Raw genomic sequence first — 22,463 nt, 5'->3', positions numbered from 1 at the left:
TTATAAGCTGCCCAAAAAGTGCTCTTCTTTTGAGTTGAGCATCTTAACCATAACTACACAGCCGGTACCGCAGGCCGTGTAATATGTATGTGTATATTGCAGTAGATGTGTAAGGGAACTTTGTGAAATTGACTTTTATTCTGGTTGTAATTTAACACCTTTTCTAAGTAGTCACTTCTCGCACCAGGAACCTTTACTGTTTGCAGGTGATCATAAACATCATGTGCAGCAACACGTGTCCCACCACAATTCAAGTGCCTGAAACATAGTGTGGCGCCTTAGTGTGCAAAGCCACAAGTGCCTGAAACATGGTGTGGAACCTGAGTGTGCAAAGCCACAAGTGCCTGAAATATGGGAGCAAAACAAAGAGGTGGTGGCTAGATGGTTTAGAATGAATATTAAAATTCTGGCAATTGCTCTGGGCAACCCTCCAGACCAGCATTCTTCACCTGCTAAGCCATTACAGAAAGGGGTAGGACCATATGCAAATCTGGCTTGGTCCCACCCACATTTGTGATGTCATCTTTGATGTCCTGGGTGTTAGTGTTAGCAGTGCATGGCGGTCGTGCGAGTTATGGTTTACATAGTGTTGGGGAGAAGTTGGATCCCCACCAGGGCTTCTGGGGGTCTGAGCTATGGGAGACCCCAACATCTCCCATTTTGCCCAAAGAAATGCAGCAGAGTCCCAAGCAGGCAGCAACATGTTCCAAACTGTGTTTATTTCTGGGCAGCAAAAAAACACACAGAGAGCTTCGTGCACAGCGAAAATCCAGGCACCGTCTCCCCCGGGGCTGGCTTGCAAGCCAGCTTTGTGACACACTGCAGGCTGACCTCACAGAATTGGACCAGCTCCCAGAAACCTATCTCATCCTGCTATTGGCTGCTAAGTGATAGGTTACCTATGTAGCCCTTATAGGAAGCCTGACCTTTGGACATTAGGACTTTTGCGTCAGTGGGTTGTTTTAGCTGCGCCACACCCATTACCTAATTCTAAAATTGTTGCAGTATGAATTTGTTCCCATCAGTTTTAGCTGAAACAGGCTTTTCGCCCCTGGGCCCTTAGCCCGTTCATTGGCCAGAGCTGAACCATTCTTGTTACAATTATGTTTCAAATGGTGTGTGGGTCTTTTGCGAAAATGTCTTTCGTTCCCAGGGAAAAACACTGGGCTCTGGATGTTCTGCCGTGGCTTACTCGTATTTGTGAAGAATTAAAAATGTTTGTCTGCCAGGGTTCACTGTCGTTCAAGGAAAGCAATCTTATCTTACTGTACGACCTTGGCTGCTCCTGGGTTTGCGAGGAGCATTGCTGAAGTCAGCACGAATCCCCACTGCGCTGGTGTTCAGTGAGACAAATGCACTTGGCTGTGATCTTCCTGAAACATGGCTTTACACTGTGCAATTAGATCAGGTTAGTTCATATAGGCATCTGCAAGCCTTTAAACAGGGATTCTTGTGTTTTGTAGATTCTGGTATTGCTGCATTGGCTAATGTAGCATGTAGGTTGGTGAAGTGGGTGTCTTTCAGCATATTTGTCACCCATGGGTGCGCTGGGGCCTGGTTCAAATGATAAGTGCACTCATTCTTCCTGATGTCCTGTCTGTCGATGTGCCTGGGGTGAGGGGCAGGAGTTTGATCTCGATTTTCCCTCTTCAATAGCTTAACATAACTGTGGAATTTCTTGGGTTTTTCGATTCAACTTGTAACCATGAAGTCCCTTTAACAAAGTTTTTCCCCAGAATTTGAAAGGTTTTATTAGTGCAATTTAACTGTAATGTCCCAAACTGTTAGGCCACATCCCTTCTGCACAAGACCACAAGTATCCCCAGACATGTCTGGGCCTCATTGGGCGTCATCAGTGAGGTGTAGGGTGTGTCTCTAGGCCCAGCATGCACGGTACCCACGTCTGGGCAGTCCAGCCCGAACTGCTAGGTCCCATCCCTTCTGCACAAGAATACAAGCCACCCCAAGACATGTTTCGGTCTCATCAGGCATCATCAGTGAGGAATAGCTTCGGTGTTTACGCCCAGCAGGCACTGGACCCACATCTGGGCATACCTGTCCTACTCGGAGTGACAAAGCAAAACAAAGAGGTGATGGCTGAAAGCTTAAGAATGAATATTAACCTCTGACATTGCTCTGGGCAACCCTCCCAACCATTGTTCTTCGCCTGCTGAACCATTACAGAAAGTGGAAAGACTGTATGCAAATCAGGCTAAGTTCCACCAGAAAGGGGCAGTCTAGCCCTGACTGGGAGCAGCAGGACCGACAAATCTGAACATGGGGAGGTCCCTGAGAGCGCAGGGCCCCAAAGCCAAGTGGCTGAAATATGAGGCCGTTCCTGAGAGTTGCAGGCCCAATATGCCTGAAACATGAGGGAGGTCTCTGAGTTTTCAAGGCCCCAAGTGCCTGAAATGTGAGGCAGATCCTGAGAGTAGAAGGCCCAATACATCTGAAACAGGAGGGTGGTCTGTGTGCGTGCAAGGAACCATGTGCTTGAAATATGAGGCAGTTCCTGGGAGTCGCAGGCCCAAAATATCTGAAACTTGAAGGAGGTCCTTCAGACCTGCCTGAAACATGAGGAATACCCTAAGGCACTGTGTGCCTGAAGCATGCAGGATGCCCATAGACCCTGAAATTTGAGGGTGGATGGAAAGGTCCAAACTTACTGAAGCATGATAGGGTGAACCTATGAAAAGATTTTATGTTAGCTGGTTTTGTAAAGCGCTCGATCGCCCGGGACCATCTTGGTGGCTGAGACACATCCAGTTTAGAAGAGTAGTGTCTTCAGGAGACGTCTGAATTCTAAATGGTTCGAAGTGTATCGGAGGGGGGGTGCATTCCACAGCCTGCCCACCGCCACAGAGAATGCTCAGCCCCCCACCCTGGAAAAGTGAAACCTAGGGACAAGGAATTAGCATGGGCTGCTGGAGCACAGAGCTCTACGGATATAGTCCACCTCCTGTAGATAGTAGGCCCGGTGGACTAGACAGAGAGCTTTGAATTCCACTCGTCTGGCCACTGGGAGCCAGTGGAGGGAGCGCAGAACAGTTGTAATATGGGCACCATTCTGGTGAGTTGGTAGCCACTCGGGCCAACCAGGTTTTGCAGCACCTGCAACCGATGGATGAGACCCGCTGGTTGAGCAAGAAACGGGGCTATACAATAACAGCTCAAAATCAGTGAGACCTCTACCAGAGGTCGCAGGTGACAAGGTAAGAATGGTAAAATCTTGCATAGAATCCTGAGGTGGAAGTGGCCAGCCTTACAAACTGTGCCAACCTGGCACTGGCAGGCACTGACACAAGCACAACCAAACCTCCATCTGGTTAAGATCTAAACGAACCAGGATTTGGGTGTCATCAGCATATGAATAGCACCGGAGGCTGAAGGAGCGGATGAGACAAACAAGAGGCTAAATATAGATGTTAAAAAGTATAGGGGACAAGACGGAGCCCCAAGGAACCCAACATGACAGAGTGGGGTAGAGAAGAAAAGGGAGGATGAGAAAGTGATTGGCCCCTATCAGCCAGGGAGGAAAACCAGGCCAGGACAGACCCAGAGAGACCAGCCAGGACCAGACAGGAGAGCAGGATGGGGTGGTCGACAGTGTTGAATGCCGCTGAAAGATCTCATAATATCAGGGCACTCATTCCTCCGCCGTCCACCAGCCTGGCTATGTCATCGACAACGGATACTAGGACACTCTCTGTGCTACGACCCGGATGGAAGCCTGACTGAAAGGGGTCAAAGGACCCAAGATATTCCAGAAAAGAGCAGAGAAGGGAAGATACCAGAGTTTCCAACAGTTTCATGAAGAAGCTGAAGAGAGAGATGGGACACATGTTAGCAAGGACCGAGGGGTCCAGTGACGGTTTCTTTAAGAGGGGGATAACAATGGCCTGTTTAAATTCCACTGGAATATAACAAGATTGGCATGAGAGATTAACTGCTTGGGAGACCCATGTGATCATGCCAGGCATGCTGTCCTTGAGGACATCCAATGGAACTGGATCAGAGGGGGCAGCCGATTTAAGCTGCATAACCGCTTTCCCCACTGTTTCGTCAGAGAACACAGGAAATTCTGACCAAGCATGTGTAGAGCACACTTTTGCCACAGCAGTGTCCATACTGGAAACAACCAGGTGTGCCAGATGGATAACAGCGCATATAGTGTCAATTTTAGTGATGAACAATTGAGCCAAGGAGTCTCAGAGTAGCTGCGTCAATGTCACTGCAGGCATAGAGTTTGTGTTGGAGGACAGAAATTTAACAACGGAGAACAGCTCCTTGGTCAATTTTCTGTTTAAAGAAAGCCTGCTTGGCGACATAGATGGCCATATGATAATCTTTAATGAGTTGACGGTAATCCGCCTTCTCAGCCACCCCATAAGTACAATGCCATTTACATTCAGCCTGTCTCACCTTAAGGTCGGGCAGCTTTAAATTCATCCAAAAAGCATGCTTTTGAAGGGAGTCTGAGAAGTTAAGCAAACTTTTTGGGTGCTACTACAATAGCCGTAGCTCTCAGCCACTTGGTCAACAGGGGCGGGTTAACAATAGCGCTCATGCTACACTCTTTTTAAACAAATGATAGTTGGGCATTCCGGTCCGCAGACCACCAGTTGCGCCGCATGGCCATGATGGGAGGAGTTTTGAGAGGGGGAGGGAGAGTGCCTCAACATAAAAAGCACTAAGTGGTGATCTAACTAGTCCACCGGCTCCACCAGTAGGGCAATGATTCCAGACTGGGTGGGCTCAGTGACAATTTGATAAATTCCCAAAGCAGATAGAGCCGTAAGAATGGGGGGAGGTGGAGAATTGAATGTAAAATTAAAATCGTCTAGGACAACCAAGTGCAAATATTTCACTTAGAGTTTAGCCACTACATCGAAAAAAGGGTTTAAGAACCCTGTGCGGGCACCAGGTGGCCTATACACAATCAGAAAGTGCAAGAATATGGTAGAAGATACAGCGAAACAAACTAATACAGCTTCCATGTCTACATCATGCGGAAGCAGGATACGTGATACATTAAATGTGGATCTGAATATAATCGCAAGTCCACCTGCGTGTTGGGTGAATTCCAATAAAAGTAAATGATTTTACAATTCTCTGGAAGCGCCTGCACCAGCACAGGCGCAGAGGATTCTCCGAGCCATGTCTCGGTTAGGCACATGAGATCGGGGGAGTGATCCCATAAAACATCGAGAGCGAATGCTGCATAGGCTGCAAGGAACGCACATTGGATAAAATCACTTTGAAGGAGGAAACCACCTCTTTCACACTGGTTGACCGGCCAGCCAAGATATGGGGCCTCATTACAGTGTTACCGATCCCGAAAGAAGGATGCTGGTAAGCTCACTGGCACCCTTGTTTCCGGACTACGTGTTTGCCTGCCATGGCCTCTCTGCCCAACAGGTCTGACCATGCCGGGTGCAGCGGTCACGGTAGGCAAACCCTTCACAGAAGCACCGGCACCGTTAGCAGTGGTGTCAGTGTTTTCGTGTCCCCACTCCCATAGAGTCCCACAGTAGGTATATACTCTATGGGAATGGAATGGGGACAATTTACCAGCGCCTGACTGCCCGGGCCGCTGGACTCAAAATAAGCCGGTGGCACCGGGAAGTCAGGCGTCAGTAAATTATTACCGTCAGGCACAGTTACTGCCGCACCCGTAATGAGGCCCATGGTTTCAATTAGCAGGGAATAGAGCCAGGTCCAATATTGCCTTGCGGGTAAGTCCTACGCCCCTCGCTCCCACAGGCCAATCCAGCGCAGGGATGAGCACAGACGGCTTAACTTCAGTGCGACTTCAGCACGCAAGGACCCGTTCCTGCGGCGCTCATCTGATGCGCTTACGCCCCACTGCTGCATTTATACACATTCTTTTGTATTAGCTGGGTCCCTCCCACTGCAAGAGCAGTGAAGAGAGACTCCCAGTCACCCGATGTATGCAGAAAAGAAAAGAAAGTTGCCAAATTCCATAATGGGCAAAGTAATATAAGCTAATAAAAAGCCAGAATATATAAAACAACAAACCCGACTGTTATCCCAGCCGTACCTAATCAGATGGCTCGACATACCTGAAACACGGTGGACTTCCTGGGAGTGCAAGGACTGTAAAGCGTCAAACATGGGGGGATATCCTAAGGAGTACAGAACCACAACGGAATAAAGTATGAGGGATGTTCCTGGGAGCACAGAATAAAAAGTGACTTAAACATGGGGAAGGTTCCTAGAAGTACCACACCACATGTTATTGAAACATGGGGGAGGTCCCTGGGAGCACAGCACCACTTGTAATTGAAACATGGGGGAGGTCCCTGGGAGCACAGGACAACAAGGTAATAAAACATGGGGCATGTTCCTGGGTGCACAAGACCACATATGATTGAACATGGGGGGCGGGGTCCCTGGGAGCACAGGACCATAATGGAATAAACATGGGGGGGGGAGTTCCCGGGAGCACAGGACCACAAGGGAATAAAACATGGGGAGGTTCCTGGAAGCACACGACCACAAGGGAATACAACATGGGGAATGTTCCTGGGAGCACAGGACCACAAGGGAATAAAACATGGGGGGCTGTCCCCAGGAACACAGGACCACAAGAGAATAAAACATGGGGGAGGTCCCTGGGAGCACAAGACCACATATGATTGAAAAATGGGGGGAGTTCCCCGGGAGCACGAGACCACATGTGATTAAAACATGTGTGAGGTTCCTGGGAGCACATGACATGTGAGTGAAACAAGGAGGAAGTTCCTGGCATCACAGGGCCACTTGTGATTGAAACATGGGGTGGTCCCTGGGAGCACAGGACAACTTTCTAATAAAACATGGGGGATGTTCTTGGGAGCACAAGACCACGAGGGAATACACATGGGGGAGGTTCCTGGGAGCACAGGACCACAGGGTAATAAAACATGGGGGGCGGTCCCCAGGAGCATAAAACCACATGGGATTAAAACATGGGGGAGGTTCCAGGGAGCACATGACATGTAAGTGAAACATGGGGGGAGGACCCTAGGAGCACAGAACCACAAGGGAATAAAACATGGGGGAGGTTGCAGCGAGAACAGGACCACAAGGCAATAACACTTGGGATAGGTCCTTGGGAGCACAGGACCACTACGGAATAAAACATGGGGGGCCTTCCCCGGGAGCACAGGACCACATGTGAATCAAACATGGGGGGGGTCCTGTGAGCACGGGACCACAGTGTAATAAAACATGGGGGGCGGTCCCCAGGAGCATAAGACCACATGGGATTAAAACGTGGGGGAGATTCCAGGGAGCACATGACATGTGAGTGAAACATGGGGGGAGGTCCCTAGGACCACAGAACCAGGTGGAGGTCGCAGGGAGAACAGGACCACAATGGAATAAAACTTGGGATAGGTCCTTGGGAGCACAGATCCACAAGGGAATAACACTTGGGATAGGTCCTTGGGAGCACAGGACCACAAGGGAATAAAACATTGGGGAGTTTTCTGGGAGCATAGGACCACTACGGAATAAAACATGGGGGGCCGTCCCCGGGAGCACAGGACCACATGTGAATCAAACATGGGGAGCGGGGTTCTTGGGAACACAGGGCCACAAGGGAATCAAAAACATGGGAGGGGTTGCCCGGGAGCACAGGACCACAAGAGTATCAAACCGGTTGTTCTTCAGATCAGCGGCCATTACAAGCAGGACCTCACCACTCCTAATAGAATTTACAATGCCATACAGAATTGGATGGCATGTAACTCCTTAGCCCTCAATAACAAAAAGACTGAACTTATGATTGTGGCCACCAAAAACACTCAGAGCAATGATGTGATTGAAACATGGGGGGAGTACCCCGGGAGCATGAGACCACATGTGATTAAAACATGGAGGTCTGGGGGGTTCCTGGGAGCACATGACTTATGAGTGAAACATGGGGGAGGTTCCTGGCAGCACAGGACCACTTTTGATTGAAACATGGGGGAGGTCCCTGGGAGCACAGAACTACAAAGGAATAAAACATGGGGGATGTTACTGGGAGCACAAGACCACATATGATTTATACAAGGGGCTGGGGGTCCCACAGAGCACAGGAACACAAGGGAATAAAACATGGGGGGAAGTCCCTGGGAGCACTGGACCACAAGGAAATAAAACATGTTAGTGGTCCCTGGGAGCACAGGTCCACAAGGGAATCAAACATGGGGAGGTCCCTGGGAGCACAGGACCACGTGTGATTGAAACATGGGGGTATGTCCCAAGGAGCACAGGAGCACAAGGAAATAACACATGGGGGTGGTCCCTGGGAGCACAGGACCACAAGGGAAATAAAACATGGGGGGAGGTCCATGGGAGCACAGGGCCACAAGGGAATAAAATATGGGGGGAGGTCCATGGGAGCACAGGGCCACTAGAGAATAAAACATGGGGGGAGGTCCCCGGGAGCACAGGACCACAAGGGAGTAAAACATGGGGAGGGTACCTGGGAGTACAAGACTACATGTGATTGAAACATGGGGGCGGTCCCTGGGAGTACAAGACCACAAGGGAATAAAACATGGAGGGAGGTTCCTGGGAGCACATAACCGCATGTGATTGAAACATGGGGGGAGGTCCCTGGGAGCACAGGACCACAAGGGAATAAAACATGGGGGAGGTACCAGGAAGCACAAGACCACATGTGATTAAAACATGGGGGGGGCGTGGCCTGGAGCGCCAACGATGCGGACGCTCCTCTAGGCCTCCGTGGCCCAGAGAGGAGGTGAGCAGAGGGAAGGGCATCCATCCCATTGAACCTCTCCAGGGCTCGTCCACCGGCAATCCGCCATAGACAGCGGCAGACAGCTCACTGAACAGCCCACACTAAACCCCCACTGGTGGGGGGACGGGGCCTTGCACTGCCTCCACGGCTCTCACCCCGCTCAGAAGCACATCCAAGCACGTCAGGGTGGGGACACACCCGGATGCCCCTCTGCCGCACCATCAAGCTACCCAAGACTGCCTGACGGCCTCCTGGGAGACGAGCTGCATTGTCCCGAGGGCAAGCTGTGGGCAGGGCTACAGGAGACAAGCAAGCCTAGCAGGCCCCCGAGAGGTGGGGAGAATTCCCCCCTCCCATTACTTGCACCCATCAAGCTCACTCCCCCTCTTCTGAAAAGCTTAACCAGCGGCAATAAAGGAGTGGAAGCCTGGAGACCAGTGATTGCCTACTCACTTGATATATGTGAACATCTCCTGGGGCGCTCCGGCCCACCCCCGGCAAACTTCTTGCCCTCGCCCTCCTCCTGGGGAGACGGTGAACTGCCCCCTGGATGACCCTAGCCTCTGTGACTGCACCTGGCCCCCACTGAGCTTGAGGGCGCCAGGCGCCACTGAAATTGCCCCACCAACCTCCTCGGAGCATAGAACCCTCTCTCTGCCCAGGGAAACAAGGTGTCTAAACAATCCAAAGCCGGCAAGAATTCGGACATTGCAGTAATGCTGATGTCGTCTGACAGACTCAAGAAACAAGACCTTCCTGGCTCTAACCCTCAGGAGACCCTAGAGGACAAGGGTTCACTCGCAACTAAAAGCAACATTCGGGCATTCATGGCGGACATGAAGTCCGAATTCAGATCATGTATGCCTGAACTGACCGCCAAACTGGAAAACACTGATCGGAGGGTGACAGAGACTGAACAGAGATTGGGGAGGTCGAAGACCGGACCCAGGTCCAAGCTTTCACCCTGGTGGAGGTCCAGTGTTCAATCAGACTCCTCCAGGATAAATGTGAAATATTAGAATTCAAACAAGAAGATCTGGAAAACAGGGCCCGATGCAACAACCTACGCATTCGAGGGGTCCCAACCTCAGTCTCAGATAAAAACTTGGCAGAATATGTGGGGGATCTGTTTCAGTCTCTTCTCCCACACCTAGAAAAGTCACAGCTCCTCCTAGACCATACACACAGGATGCGCGCCCGTCGCGCAGTGGAATCGGACGCTCCACCAGACGTCATCACCAGAGTACATTTCTTCACGACAAAAGAAGCCATTTCTGCGATCAGCCGCACTCGTGATGAAATATCCTTTCAGGGCGCACCCCTCCAAATTTATCAAGATCTATCGGCCCTTACCCTCCAGAGAAGACGATCTCTCCGACCCCTGGCTGTCTTCCTGCAAGACCAACAAATCCATTATCAATGGCTCTTCCCCACGGCCTTGCAGATCTCCTACAAGGGCACCCAGAGAAGGATTAGCCACCTGGAAGACACTGAGAAAATTATGAACCCAACCCCGCCTGGAGCTCAGTCGCCCCTGAATGCTGAAAACACTACCGACAGAGACGTCCCAACGTCTCCCAAATCTCAACCAAACTCCTGGTCAAGAGTCCCGAGGTTCAGAAGAAAGAAATAGCCTCACCCGAAGGAACCCTGTCATTCATAGCAAGTGCAAGGATGCCTTGACGATCGAGGCAGCGGGCCTTACCCCACGGCCTATGCCCACTTCCGAGGTATAATCCATCTAGGTCTTTGGAAGACCATACCTACAATTTTAGCCATGTTGGCTATAAACAGTTATTTGGCCATGTTGGCCAGGTGGGGTGCCGGACCCACAAATCTTCCCCCCCAGTTAAATCTCTGCCCTCCCGTTGGAGGCCAAAGCAAAAACTTCAATGGCAGGGAAGAATGCAACCACAAAATGTATGAGATGCCGGTTGACACGTTTGCATCTCACACCCCCTCTCTGGACACAGCGATACCCTCGCTTCTCACTCCAGCTCACTCTACCCTAAGATTCGTCTCTCTGAATTTTAGAGGACTAAACTCCCCAGCCAAACGCAAGTTGATATTGCAAAAACTTCAAGACGAAAATGCAGCGGTGCCCATGTTGCAGGAAACACATTTATTGCCTGCCGATTCCAGGCGCCTACGCTCCCGTCTTTTCCTGAAACAGTTCTGCGCATCTGGGAACACCAAGAAAGGGGGCACTGCCATTCTCTTTAGGAAGGGGCTGGATCCCCAGATACTGGACACAAAACTCTGCCCGGATGGCTGATTTGTTGCTGTGAAGTGCCTGCTACTTGGACAACCATACTCTCTTGTATCAATATACGCTCCGAATACAGCCCAAGCCGCCTTCTACGATGCCCTGTGCTCTACCCTCCCCTCCTTCCTGGAGGGCCAAATCATTATTGGCGGCGACTTTAACGGAGTCCCAGACCCCACTAAAGACAAATCCCACCCTCCATCATCCGGAGACTTCACCTCGGCACTGGCACTTCTACAGCTATTCAGAACGTTGGAGGTGGTAGACCCATGGAGGGTTCTCCACCCCTCAGAAAAAGACTTTTCTTTCTATTCCTATGTCCACAGAACATTCTCTAGAATAGATCTCCTCTTGGTGTCCCCCCAGATCCTCTCGTTCGCCAATGATGTTACCATAGGCCCAAGGATTCTGTCTGACCACAGCCCGGTGACCCTAGAAATCCGGATACAGGAACCATCCCGCCCAACACAGCGTAGATGGACACTCTATGAACTAATCCTCAACGAAAGGCCACTCAGGGTCTCGATTGCAAATACGATCAAGAACTTCTTCCAGGAAAACCCTGCAGCTGACACCTCCCCGAGAACTCAATGTGATGGTCCCCGAGAACTCAATGCCATTCGCACAGAAAAGGATCGAAGCCCACTATGCCGAACATAAAGCACACCAACTGGCAAAGACCAAGCAATTCTATTATGCTAAAAACAACAAAGCAAACAACCTACTGATAGCCAAACTGGCCAAAGCGAAACGAAACAACATGATCATTGGACTCCAGGATGCGCAAGGCAGAATGCAATACGCAGAGCAAGACAAGCAACGCCTGGCAGCAGAACATCTGGCACAGATAATGACCACCCCGCCACGGGACATGGACGAACAAAGAGAATACCTACGAAACCCAGCACTCCCCTACATCTCGTACTCAACCCGACACCTCCTGGATGCTCCAATCTCCAGTGAGGAGGTAGATGAAGCCATAAAATCTCTTGAATCCCAGGCCCCTGGCCCTGATGGCTACACAACCAGGTTTTACAAGGTCTTCAAGCCGCAGAAACTCCTCCCACTGGTTCAGCTATTTAACTCCTTTAGAGACACTGGTGTCATAACCCCCTCCATGCAAGAGTCAACCACAGTCCTTCTACCTAAACCTGGAGGGGACCCGAGAAGTCCAGCCTCATACAGACCTATCGCTCTTCTCAACATTGACACCAATATTTATTCTGAGATTCTAGCAACACGCTTATCTCACATCCTCCCAGACATAATCCAACCTGCCCAGAGCGGCTTTCTGGAGAACGATCTACAGCTGACAACATCCGCAGAGTCCTGAACCGAATCTCACAAGGGATTGTGCTCATGGCACTAGACGCAACCAAAGCGTTTGACCAGGTGGATTCATGAGGCTCACCCTGGAGGCGTTCGGATTTGGGCCAGAATTTCGCACCATGGTCCTGGCCAATTATAAATCGCCCATATCCTGTCAGCGATGAGACGGCAATGGCAGGGATTATTATTAGCCACCAAACACACCATTGCCATTTGGGACAAAACCCTGAAGCAAAAGAAGATCCCAAGAGGACTCAGCCCCTCATCCCCGGTTTTTCTGAACCCAGCTTTCTCACCCGGAGCAGCTCCCCAAAACTTCAAAAACGGGATTGAGGGGGGACTGGAGACTGTGAGCAATGCAAGGAAACCTTCCACCTCCAAGAAAAGGACAGGTTTACATACCTCCAGCTGCGCCACTGGTGCACCCACCCACAGACACACCAAGCAGCGACTCGCTCCACCACCCCCAAGAACTAACTCTCAAGGACTTAACAACCCGAGGCAAGATCTCTGTGCTATACAAGCACCTCCAGAAAGACGTTCTCACCTCCAAGTCGCGGTCCATCGCACAATGGGAGGCAGACCTAGGCCACCCCATAGAGGACCAATCATGGGTGGACATCTGGACCCGCGCCCAATCGGCCTCCGCTTGTGTCACAAATAGGGAATGTGCTTACAAGATCTTATTGCGTTGGTAATACCCCCCTCTAAGACTCCACTACATGAACCATACTTTGGACCCAGCCTGCTGGAGACGATGCGGCCAAACAGGATCCTTTTTCCACATGTGGTGGACTTGTCCAAAAGCCCAAAGTTTCGGGAAAGAGTGTTTGGCGGTCATCGCAGAAATTACGCAAACAAAACTCCCTCTAGATCCCGAACCTATCCTCCTGGGCACCCCGGTTCCCGGGATTTACCCACGCACAGGTCCTAAGGCTAAACTGTTGTCCCAATGCTTGTTGGCGGGTAGAATAGTGGTGGCCCACACATGCAAATCTGTAGAGGGCCCACTCCTTCCCCTCTGTTGGGTGAAGCTATGGGATGTACTAATTGCAGAAAAGGTGATGGCAGCTAGAGCGGGTCTCCTCCACCGCTTCCGGAACATTTGGAACCCTGTTCTTGAGTTTGATCGAGATTTCCCAGCTTTGACCTACAAACCCCAGCTGGCCAGGAGGGTCCTAGAGAATTGGGTAGCCCCACAGGAGCAGGAGGGAGGAGGGGGAACTTGAAAATGGGACGAACGTAATGAGGGTGGGGGAAGGGGAGAAACATACTAGTATAGTAATGCATACTAAATGTTGATAATATGTGGATTTGTTATTTTTCCTGCCTTGTTAAAAAAAACATATTGAAAAAAAAACATTGGGGAGGTTTTGGGGAGCACATGACCACATGTGATTGAAACATGGGGGATGTTCCCTGGGAGCAGAGGACCACAAGGGAATAAAACATGGGGGGGGGTGGTCCCCGGGGAGCACAGTACCACGTTTGATTAAAACATTGGGGACAGACCCCAGGAGCACAGGACCAAAAGGGAATAAAGCATGGGGGAGGCTCCTCTGTATTTGTATTTTATTTGTCTTTTATCGAGTGCCTTATACCAAAGGCGCTAAACATAGACATTGAAACACGGTACAATAACATTGAGGAAACTGTTAAATCAAAAGGACTATCATTCAGGGGTGTTGAAGCAGGTGTGTTTTTAGAGAACCACAGAAAAGAGAATAGACAGTGATGGAATGAAGAGAAAGTGGGAGAGCATTCCAGTAGAGGGGAGCAAGGAGTTCAAAAGATCGCAAGTGAGACTGAGCATACATGGGGCGAGGAACCAGGAGTCTAAAGTGGGAAGAAGACCGGAGAGGGCGAGAAGGAATCTAGAAAGATATGAGTGCAGTAAGATAGTTAGGAGCGAGACCATTGAGAGATTTAAAAACAAAGCAAAGAAAGTTAAATTTAATTTGAGAGTGGAAGGGCAGCCAAACAAGTGTTGCGAAAGAAGAGGAAATAGAATCCTGATATGGAAGAAGACACAATAGACGGATACAGGAGTTGAAGACTGACCTTAAAGGGCCAAGACGAGATCTGGTAAGGCCAAACAGAGTGGCAGAACAGTAGAAGAGTTAAGAAAAGATCAGGGAGGAGATTAAAAGTTTGGATGCTTGAAAAGTGAGAAACGGGCGGGCTTTGCGGATGTTAGGGAGATGAAAGTGACAGGAACGAGAAGCAAGGGAAATATGATGGGAAAGGAGAGATTTGAGTCAAAGTGGAGACCAAGATTACGAGCTGTGGTTGAAATTGGGAGCTTAGAGGGTGGGAAGGATATGAAGGGAGGTGGAAGATGAGGAGTGAGAGTGTTTGTAGGGAAGAACAATACCTCAGTCTTCCCCAGCATTAAGGGTGAGAAAATGAGAGGACATCCAGGATTTAATGGCGACATGACAAGCTGACAGGGTGTGATGAATATCCGGAGAAAAGGAGGGAAAGGATAGGACTAGTTGAGTGTCGTCTGCACAGAAGCCATGTGAAAAACCAAGGAAGGAGAAAATAGCAGCAAGATGTGATGTGTATAAGGAAAAGAGAAACGGGCCTAGAACTGACCCTTAAAGCACCCCCCGTGATCGACCAAGAAACGGGTGGAGGGAATTGGTGGTCCTCGGATGCATAGGACCACAATGGAATAAAACATGAGGCAGGTTCCTGGGAGCAGAGGACCACAAGGGAATAAAAAATGGGTGGCAGTCCCTGCAAGCACAGGACCACAAGGGAATAAAACATAGGGGTGGTTCCTGGGAGCACAGGACCACAAGGAAATAAAACATGGGTGCCGGTCCCCGGATGGTGGTCCCCGGGTGGCAGTCCCCGGATGCCCAGGACCACTAGGGAATAAAACATGGGGTCGGTCCTCAGGAGCACAGGACCACTAAAGAATAAAACTTGGGGGGAGGTCCCTGGGAGCACAGGACTGCAAGGGAATAAAACATGGGGTGAGGTCCCTGGGACCACAGGACTACAAGGGAACAAAACATCGGGGGTAGTCCTCGGGAGCACGAAACCACATGTGACCGAAACATGGGGGAGATTCCTGGGAGAAGAGGACAAGTGTCTAAAACATTGGGGCGGTCCCCGGGAGAACAGGATGACAACTCCCTCTGCACATTGTTCTTTGCACAACAGTAGTTCTGAAAATGGCTCACACCCACAGCCCGTTTCCCTTTCTGCCTCCTCTCACCCCTCCCCACTATCCCTGGAACCCCTGTCAAACCTCTGTCCCTTCACCACCTTCCTAACCCAGCTCCCCTCTCCCATTTTCCTGAGGGACACCCTGGAACCCCTGCCGCTCCCTACTTCCCTGGACCTACCACCTCCTTCCCACTGCCCCTCAACTTTCAAAGCCATTTGCCCTTCACCCCAAGCAGCACCTGCCATCTCACCACTTGCCCTGGCCCACTTTCGGTTTCATTCTTGCTAATGGATGGTTTGCACACATTATATGTGTAACGTCCATTAAGCAAAGAAGAAAGAACGAAAGAACACCCAGGGGCAGTACTCCGGTCTGGAGGCCACCATATAGATATACAGGTGGAGTAGCAGGGGAGGCTTAGCACCTAGTACCTTCCCTATATACTAGACATGTGGGTTCTGCTCATGCTGTACAGCAGAAGAGGCATACATGTTTTTACTGAATTGGACAGAGTGAGTGACTTATATTTATAATTTATAAAGCGCTCCTAAGGTCCAACAGAGCGTCTAGGGGCTAAAAAACTTGGTCCCATTTTAGAGGTTCAGGGCAGGGGGAGGCTGTTTGTTTCCGGGCTTTACCCCCTGAGAATTGTTTTTAAATATTGGGTTGCAATAGTTTATTTTACAGCATACATTTTATTCAAATTAAGTAAAAAATACAAAACAACTGGCGCTGTCACGGAACACCTGAGAAACTCCAAAAGGTGCCAGTTTTCCAACAGTGCACAGGAGCATTTTGCAACGCGTTGTCATTCTTTCTGTGCCGAAAGAAAGACACACCTGGGGACTTTATCATCAGTAAATGCCAATTTCTATTTATGTATTGCTCATTTAGTTCCATACAAAAATGTATCTCTTAAAATAAAAAATAAAAAAGTAACAATAAAAATATCACAAATTAAAAAACAGTTTGCACAATAATCAATTAATGGCAATTTGCATCCCAATTAATAATAAAAATGGCATACAAATAACATTTCAGTATTTCTCATCTTAAATAATAAAAAATAAAGGTATTTATACTGTATTAATTCAGGTGGAATTTCCACCATAAAGTCACTGTGGAGACGTATTTGCAGCATTCTAGTGAAGGCCGTGTCATCATCTACCCTACAGGTAGAGCATGGCTTCACTCAGAAGGAAAGAGCAGGGCCCCCCAATAGTAGATGTGGCAGAGCGGCCAGGCTTACTCAAGGGAGGGAGGAAGGCTGGCACGGAGGTGCAATTATTCCCAATAATGACCCCCAAAGAACACGCTACACCAGTGTACTGAAAAAACAAACACTTTCATTAAAAGGTGACACATAGAATATCTATTGGATCAAAATGGAAGACTTGGTTACACAAAACTCACAGTAAGGCATAGTGTATGTGAAAAAACTATAATGGCCAGCTGAGGCCTAACCCACTCCTATAACTAAAATGTAAGTCCATTATCTGGCGATATGCACTGTAAATATAGGCTTGAGGTGGGAAGAGATGGGAACCCCCGACAAACAAACCATACATTAATATCACCATAATCAGGATCTCAAGATTCAACGGAGAAGATAGTCACACGATTCCTCCCACACTGTAGCACATGTTAATATGAATAACACGTATGCACACTACACAGTTGAATAGTTCCTAGAGTGATGAAAGATGGTTAAAGAATAACCAACAAAGCCTAGAGGAACACCAGAATGAAGGATGCACCATAAGGTCATGATTGCATTCCAAGGAATGGAAACACAAGCAACTAGGAATGATGGATGATGTGCTGTAACTCAAGAGGCAGGAGTGCAGTACCAAGATTTGTATTCTCCACCGAAAACTCCTGGCCTGATAGAGGTCAAATGGACCCATTGCTTTCCTAATAAATCTACCTTCAAATAAATGCGAGGATGCTCTGTAATATTCATGAAAGTCTGAGTAGTCTATTCATTCTTTCTCGTGCGGCCCAAGGTCTAGTAAGCTATTCCCAGCTTCCTTCCTTTAAACTGTCCTCAAATTATCCTCTGGAACCTTAGTGGTAGACCTTAGAATTTTCCTGCTCTTTTCAATAAACATGCATGAATCTTTGTACCACCTGTAACCTATCTTCATGTGTTGTAACCATGTAGCTGCCACCATACTATCTTGTATGTCATTTCTAGCACCGTGATACCTCCGGCTCTTGGGCGCTAACAATAAATAAATAAAATGAATAAATAAATAAATAAACGCGTAGTAATGTATTCATATTTATCATTGATAGTCTTCCTAAAAATGAGGGGGTAACTTGGACCATCTTGATATATTCCCTTCCATCGTTCTCCTTTACACTGATCTAATCACTTAGTGGGGGTGACCCCCAAGTAAAAGGAGGGGAAGTGATAGAGCCACTCACCCCAGCTTTGCTTCCTACAGTGGGTATAAGACTGATTTGGAAACATGAATCTTAAATCCGGACACTTCTTAACCTCTCCCATAAAGGCTGGCAATGGCATCATAAGGTCCCGTAAAAAAACAGCACCCCACCAGCGAATAGTCCTGTTTTGCCTCCTTGTTACCAGCCGACACTTCTTTAATTGCTAGATTGTCTTTAATGGAAATGGCCATTGTTTCCATGACTAATACAAATAAGAGCGATGAAAGAGGACAGCCCTGGCCCCCTGCCACTATTCAATACAAACAATGTTGATTTCTATCCCATTAGTCCTCAGTCTACCCAGCAGTTTGGAATACAGAGCAGTAATCCACGTGATTCAGTTGGCCCCCCAACAATTGCCTTATAACAGCTCCTTCGTAAAGAGCCAGCTGACTTGATGGGATGCCTTTTCAGCATCCAAAGATAGTGAAGTGCACGGGATCAGCGGAGTCATTGAGTGACTTTCTGGTGCTGTCTGCTCCGTGCATGCCCCTAAGCCACATCTGTGCCGCATGGTTGTGTCGGATCTAATCTAGAGGCCAGCACTCCTGTAAGTATTTTAACATCTATATTCAGTGAGGAGATTGGTCGGTACCATGTACAATTTGTGTGATCTTTCCCCTCCTTCGGAATCACTGAGATCAGGGTCTGTAGGAACGAAGGTAGAATCTCCCCTCTCTCTTGAATATCATTAGAGACCATCACCAAGAATGAGGAGAGAACTTCAGAGAACTGCTTGTAAAATAGGACTGTGGCACCAACCTCCCTCTACCTTCCCTGATTCCTTCTGCAACATGCAACATTGTCTCGCCTTAAAGATATACGCCTAGCCAATGAGCAGGCCTCGTTTATCGAAAGAGCTGGTAAGGTCAGACCACTCAAGAAATCCTGCACCTCATCCCTTGACTCCCCTACTATATAGCTGTTTGTAGTAAGATGCAAAGCCATCTGCAACACTAGTAGCCCTCTTCATGATGCCATCTCTAGGACCATCATGCTCTCGCTCCACGTTTTGTGGTAGTCTTTGAGACTTCAGTCTTTTACCCTGAATTGCAACAGCCTTGTCACCTCCCCCCTTCATAGTTCGTCTGTTTCAAGAATCAAAGATTTTTAGACAACCCATCCAACACTGCTTTCTCTTTTCCTTGGTCGCTAACACCAGATCCAGGTCACCACCATCTTGGGCCCATAGGGTCACTGCTAAAAATCTGTATTTCTTCGCTCAACCTTTCTCTTTTTTCCTTCTTGAACCCTCCCTAAGGAATCCCTAACCGAAGCCTTTGCAAACTCCCAAACCGCGCTCTCAGAGACATCCCATTATCATTAATTTGACAGAAATCTTGCATGTATTCATCTAGTTGCTTCCTAAAAGTGCACCCCTTCATAATACCTCTACCGTGTGGAAGATCCATCATGACCATGTCTTGGTCCTACCACCCCACCACCCTTATGTCACTACTATCTATAAGGCGCTCTTTTCCCCATTGCATCACCAAATAAACCAGTAGTCAATTCTAGTGTAAGTCTGGTGCGGGGGTGAAAAGACGGTGAAGCATCTGTCCTTTGGGTCTATTGCTCCCCACACATCAGAGGAGAAATGATACTTTCAATGAGGCCCAGCCCCACTTTTCAACTTCTGTTCTCCGTTATGCAGGGACAGTCCACCTGGGGTTTCACCATCACATTAAAATCCCCACATAACATCTTCAGGTTTTCTGCTCAACATCATACTGCCTCCAGGACCTTCTCTAGAAAGGGGACCAGTGCCTGGTTAGGGGCATAAACTGCCCCCGGTATGAAGGTTAATCTATTCCAAATCCTCTTCATCAGGACTAACCTGCCCTACAGCCCTTTTTTGACCTTCACGCTTTCCATTTTAAACGGCTTCTTCAACAGGATACCCGCTCCACCCACTATGGCAGTCCCCAATGGCCATAACAAGTGTCCCACCTTATTACAAGTGTACTGTGTTCCTGCCCATAGTGATATGTGTCTCTAGAACCAACAGAATAGAAAGGAGATTTGTTCTAATTCTATTGCGAGCAACAATCTCGTGTAGGGGGACTGAGTCCTTTAACATTTGGGGTCCCCACCTTTATGCTCCCTAAATTATGCACTGTCATGGTCTATGGGAAATATTTTGTCTTTCTGATTCTTTTTATTTATTTATTTATTTGTATTTACAGAGCGCACTTGCAGCCAGGGGGCATCGAGGCGCTGTTACATAAGGGCAGCTTAGTTACATGACACGGCATTCCTTACTGGTTACATGAGGCGTAGAAATGCTGTGGAAGGTTACATGAATATGAGGCATAGGAGGTACTCAAATTATACAATGTCGGAGGAGGTGACGGGACTGTGTGGAATAGTGGATACATGGTAGTTTGGAACAGGTTACAGGAATAAGCGACAAAGTAGATATATGGCGCAATCATGGGGGGCGGGGAGCCTACTGGGCAGTTCAGTGCCTGAAGGGCAAAGATGTGTGATTGTATGGTGAACTTGCCAACACCCCATGTCCTGCCTCTCTCCCAGCATCTCACACTTAGCCTCAAATTCCACACACCTCACCTTTGGCTTGTTACCAGCCTATCAAGGTCAGCATCTTTTACTAACAAACCAATTCAATGTTTATGATACATGCATATCATTTGTATTTGTATTTATTAATTTTATAGAGCACTTTACACCAAAGCGCTTTACAACATAATACATAGAATATGATGAACTCGAAGCATAATTACAAATATGAGACTAAACACGTGGTTAGACGCCACGCGCCTTAACCGTATATGTGTTGAAAGCCCACTGGGACCTCTTCCATCCTTGTCAAGGGGAGTGCTAACCTTCTCTCCTTAATGCTGAAGACGTCCACTCATTCTCGGGCCATCGGGTCTGCACAGGATAGCATTGGCCACCTAGATTCACAATGTCCCCCTCATTGTAAGAATCCTTCCTATAACACCACCAAAAATCTATAGTGACAATACCGTAACGTGTTCCGTTACATGATTTATGATTGACAGCCCATTTCATTATGGATACATTATATTTATTTATTTATTTATTTATTCATATACAGGAGGAACAATGCTCTTTTGATCACAAACGAACGTACAATCGATATGAAATCAGATTAGAGGGGAAGCGATGAGCTTCTTACAATAGGGTGAGTTTGAGGGACATTCCGAGCAGGTTGTGGAGGGGAGTAATTCGGACAGTCACTGGGGACAATGTATAAGTGAACATACTTACATTAAGGACAATGAACATTGGACCTTTTTAAGTGCAGGTAGGCAATATGACCAGCTGTGCTCGGGATGTGACCATGAGGGGTGAAGTGCTAGAGTGGAGGCAAAGGAAGTGAGGGACAGAGGCAGGTTGGAGGCGAGGGAAACATTTTAGCTCACAAAGCAGAAGAGAGGTAGGTTAGGAGGGTAACTCGGAGGCGAGGAGGTAGTCTTTTAGTTTGGTTTTGAACAGATCTGTTAGTTAAGCTAACTAACATTCTAACATTTAGCTTCTGGTTTACTCTATCAAGGAGTTCATCTTCTCGTCTACTGTGGTGTCCTCCCTCACTGCTGGATACATCGGGGGTGTTCATTGTCGGAGGGCTTCTGGATTCCTGCATGCTCTTCTGCGGTCCTCCTCAGCAAAAGTGCTTTTAGAGTGCATCCCGTGTTCTCCGTTCCATTCTGATTCTTCCAGCAGCTCCTGTTGTGTTCAGTGGATTTCCGCCATGTCCTACAACTGATATCGCTCACCCCAATATTCAAACGTTAAGGAGATGCGGTAGCCCTAGTGGCAACTTATATCTTTTACTGTCAACCAGTATATCAATCATTTGCAAGCCTTCTGGTTCATCAATGTAACTTTAGAGACATTCTGGAGGATTCTTATCTGCGCTACTCCATACTGTTTAGTGCCCACCTTCCAGGCCTGCATCAAAATCTCTATTCTATCTTTGAAGTAGTGGCAGTTAGCCACAATTGGTAGTCCATATTGGGCACAAGATCTGTCCCTATTTCCAGCCAGTGTCCTTGAAAAGTATTTTCAATATGGATTTCATCTTCCTTTGAAACTCTGTTAGTTTCCCCTTTCATCTCAGGGACTCTCCAAATGCTAATATTACAGCATCGTGCGCAATTGTCCATGCCATCCACTTTCAGCTGGGGCTCGTTCTGACTTTTCTCTAATGTGTTAATCCACTGTGTGCACTATCAATATGATTTTTATTGTATTGCACTATCAATATGATTTTTTAACACGGACATGGAAATTTGCTTTTTCTGATCGCTTTCAGTTTGCTCAGGAGAATCACTGTGTCCCGTTTGGTCCCAGCTTCAATTGGGTTTGCCAGGGATCCTGCTACCTGGGGGGGAGAGGTCATCCATCCCTTTAAGTTTCTGTAATGTTTGTATGCAGGGATATTGCCCTGTACACGCAAACCCTGCAGGCTTAACAGACCCTCCACCTCCACC

General features: G+C 48.3%; 1 non-coding gene across 1 annotated transcript; it reads right to left on the bottom strand.

Moving 5' to 3' along the window:
• Nucleotides 1-20,724: 20,724 nt before the first annotated feature.
• LOC138526668 (U6atac minor spliceosomal RNA) lies at nt 20,725-20,851 on the bottom strand. The gene has a single exon (XR_011283700.1). It is a non-coding gene; the product is annotated as a U6atac minor spliceosomal RNA (small nuclear RNA).
• Nucleotides 20,852-22,463: the final 1,612 nt, after the last annotated feature.

This window comes from Ambystoma mexicanum, chromosome 7p, assembly GCF_040938575.1.
Source record: "Ambystoma mexicanum isolate Mex_15411 chromosome 7p, UKY_AmexF1_1, whole genome shotgun sequence".
NCBI classification, from domain to species: domain Eukaryota; kingdom Metazoa; phylum Chordata; class Amphibia; order Caudata; family Ambystomatidae; genus Ambystoma; species Ambystoma mexicanum.
This window is presented reverse-complemented; position numbering and strand designations above follow the sequence as displayed.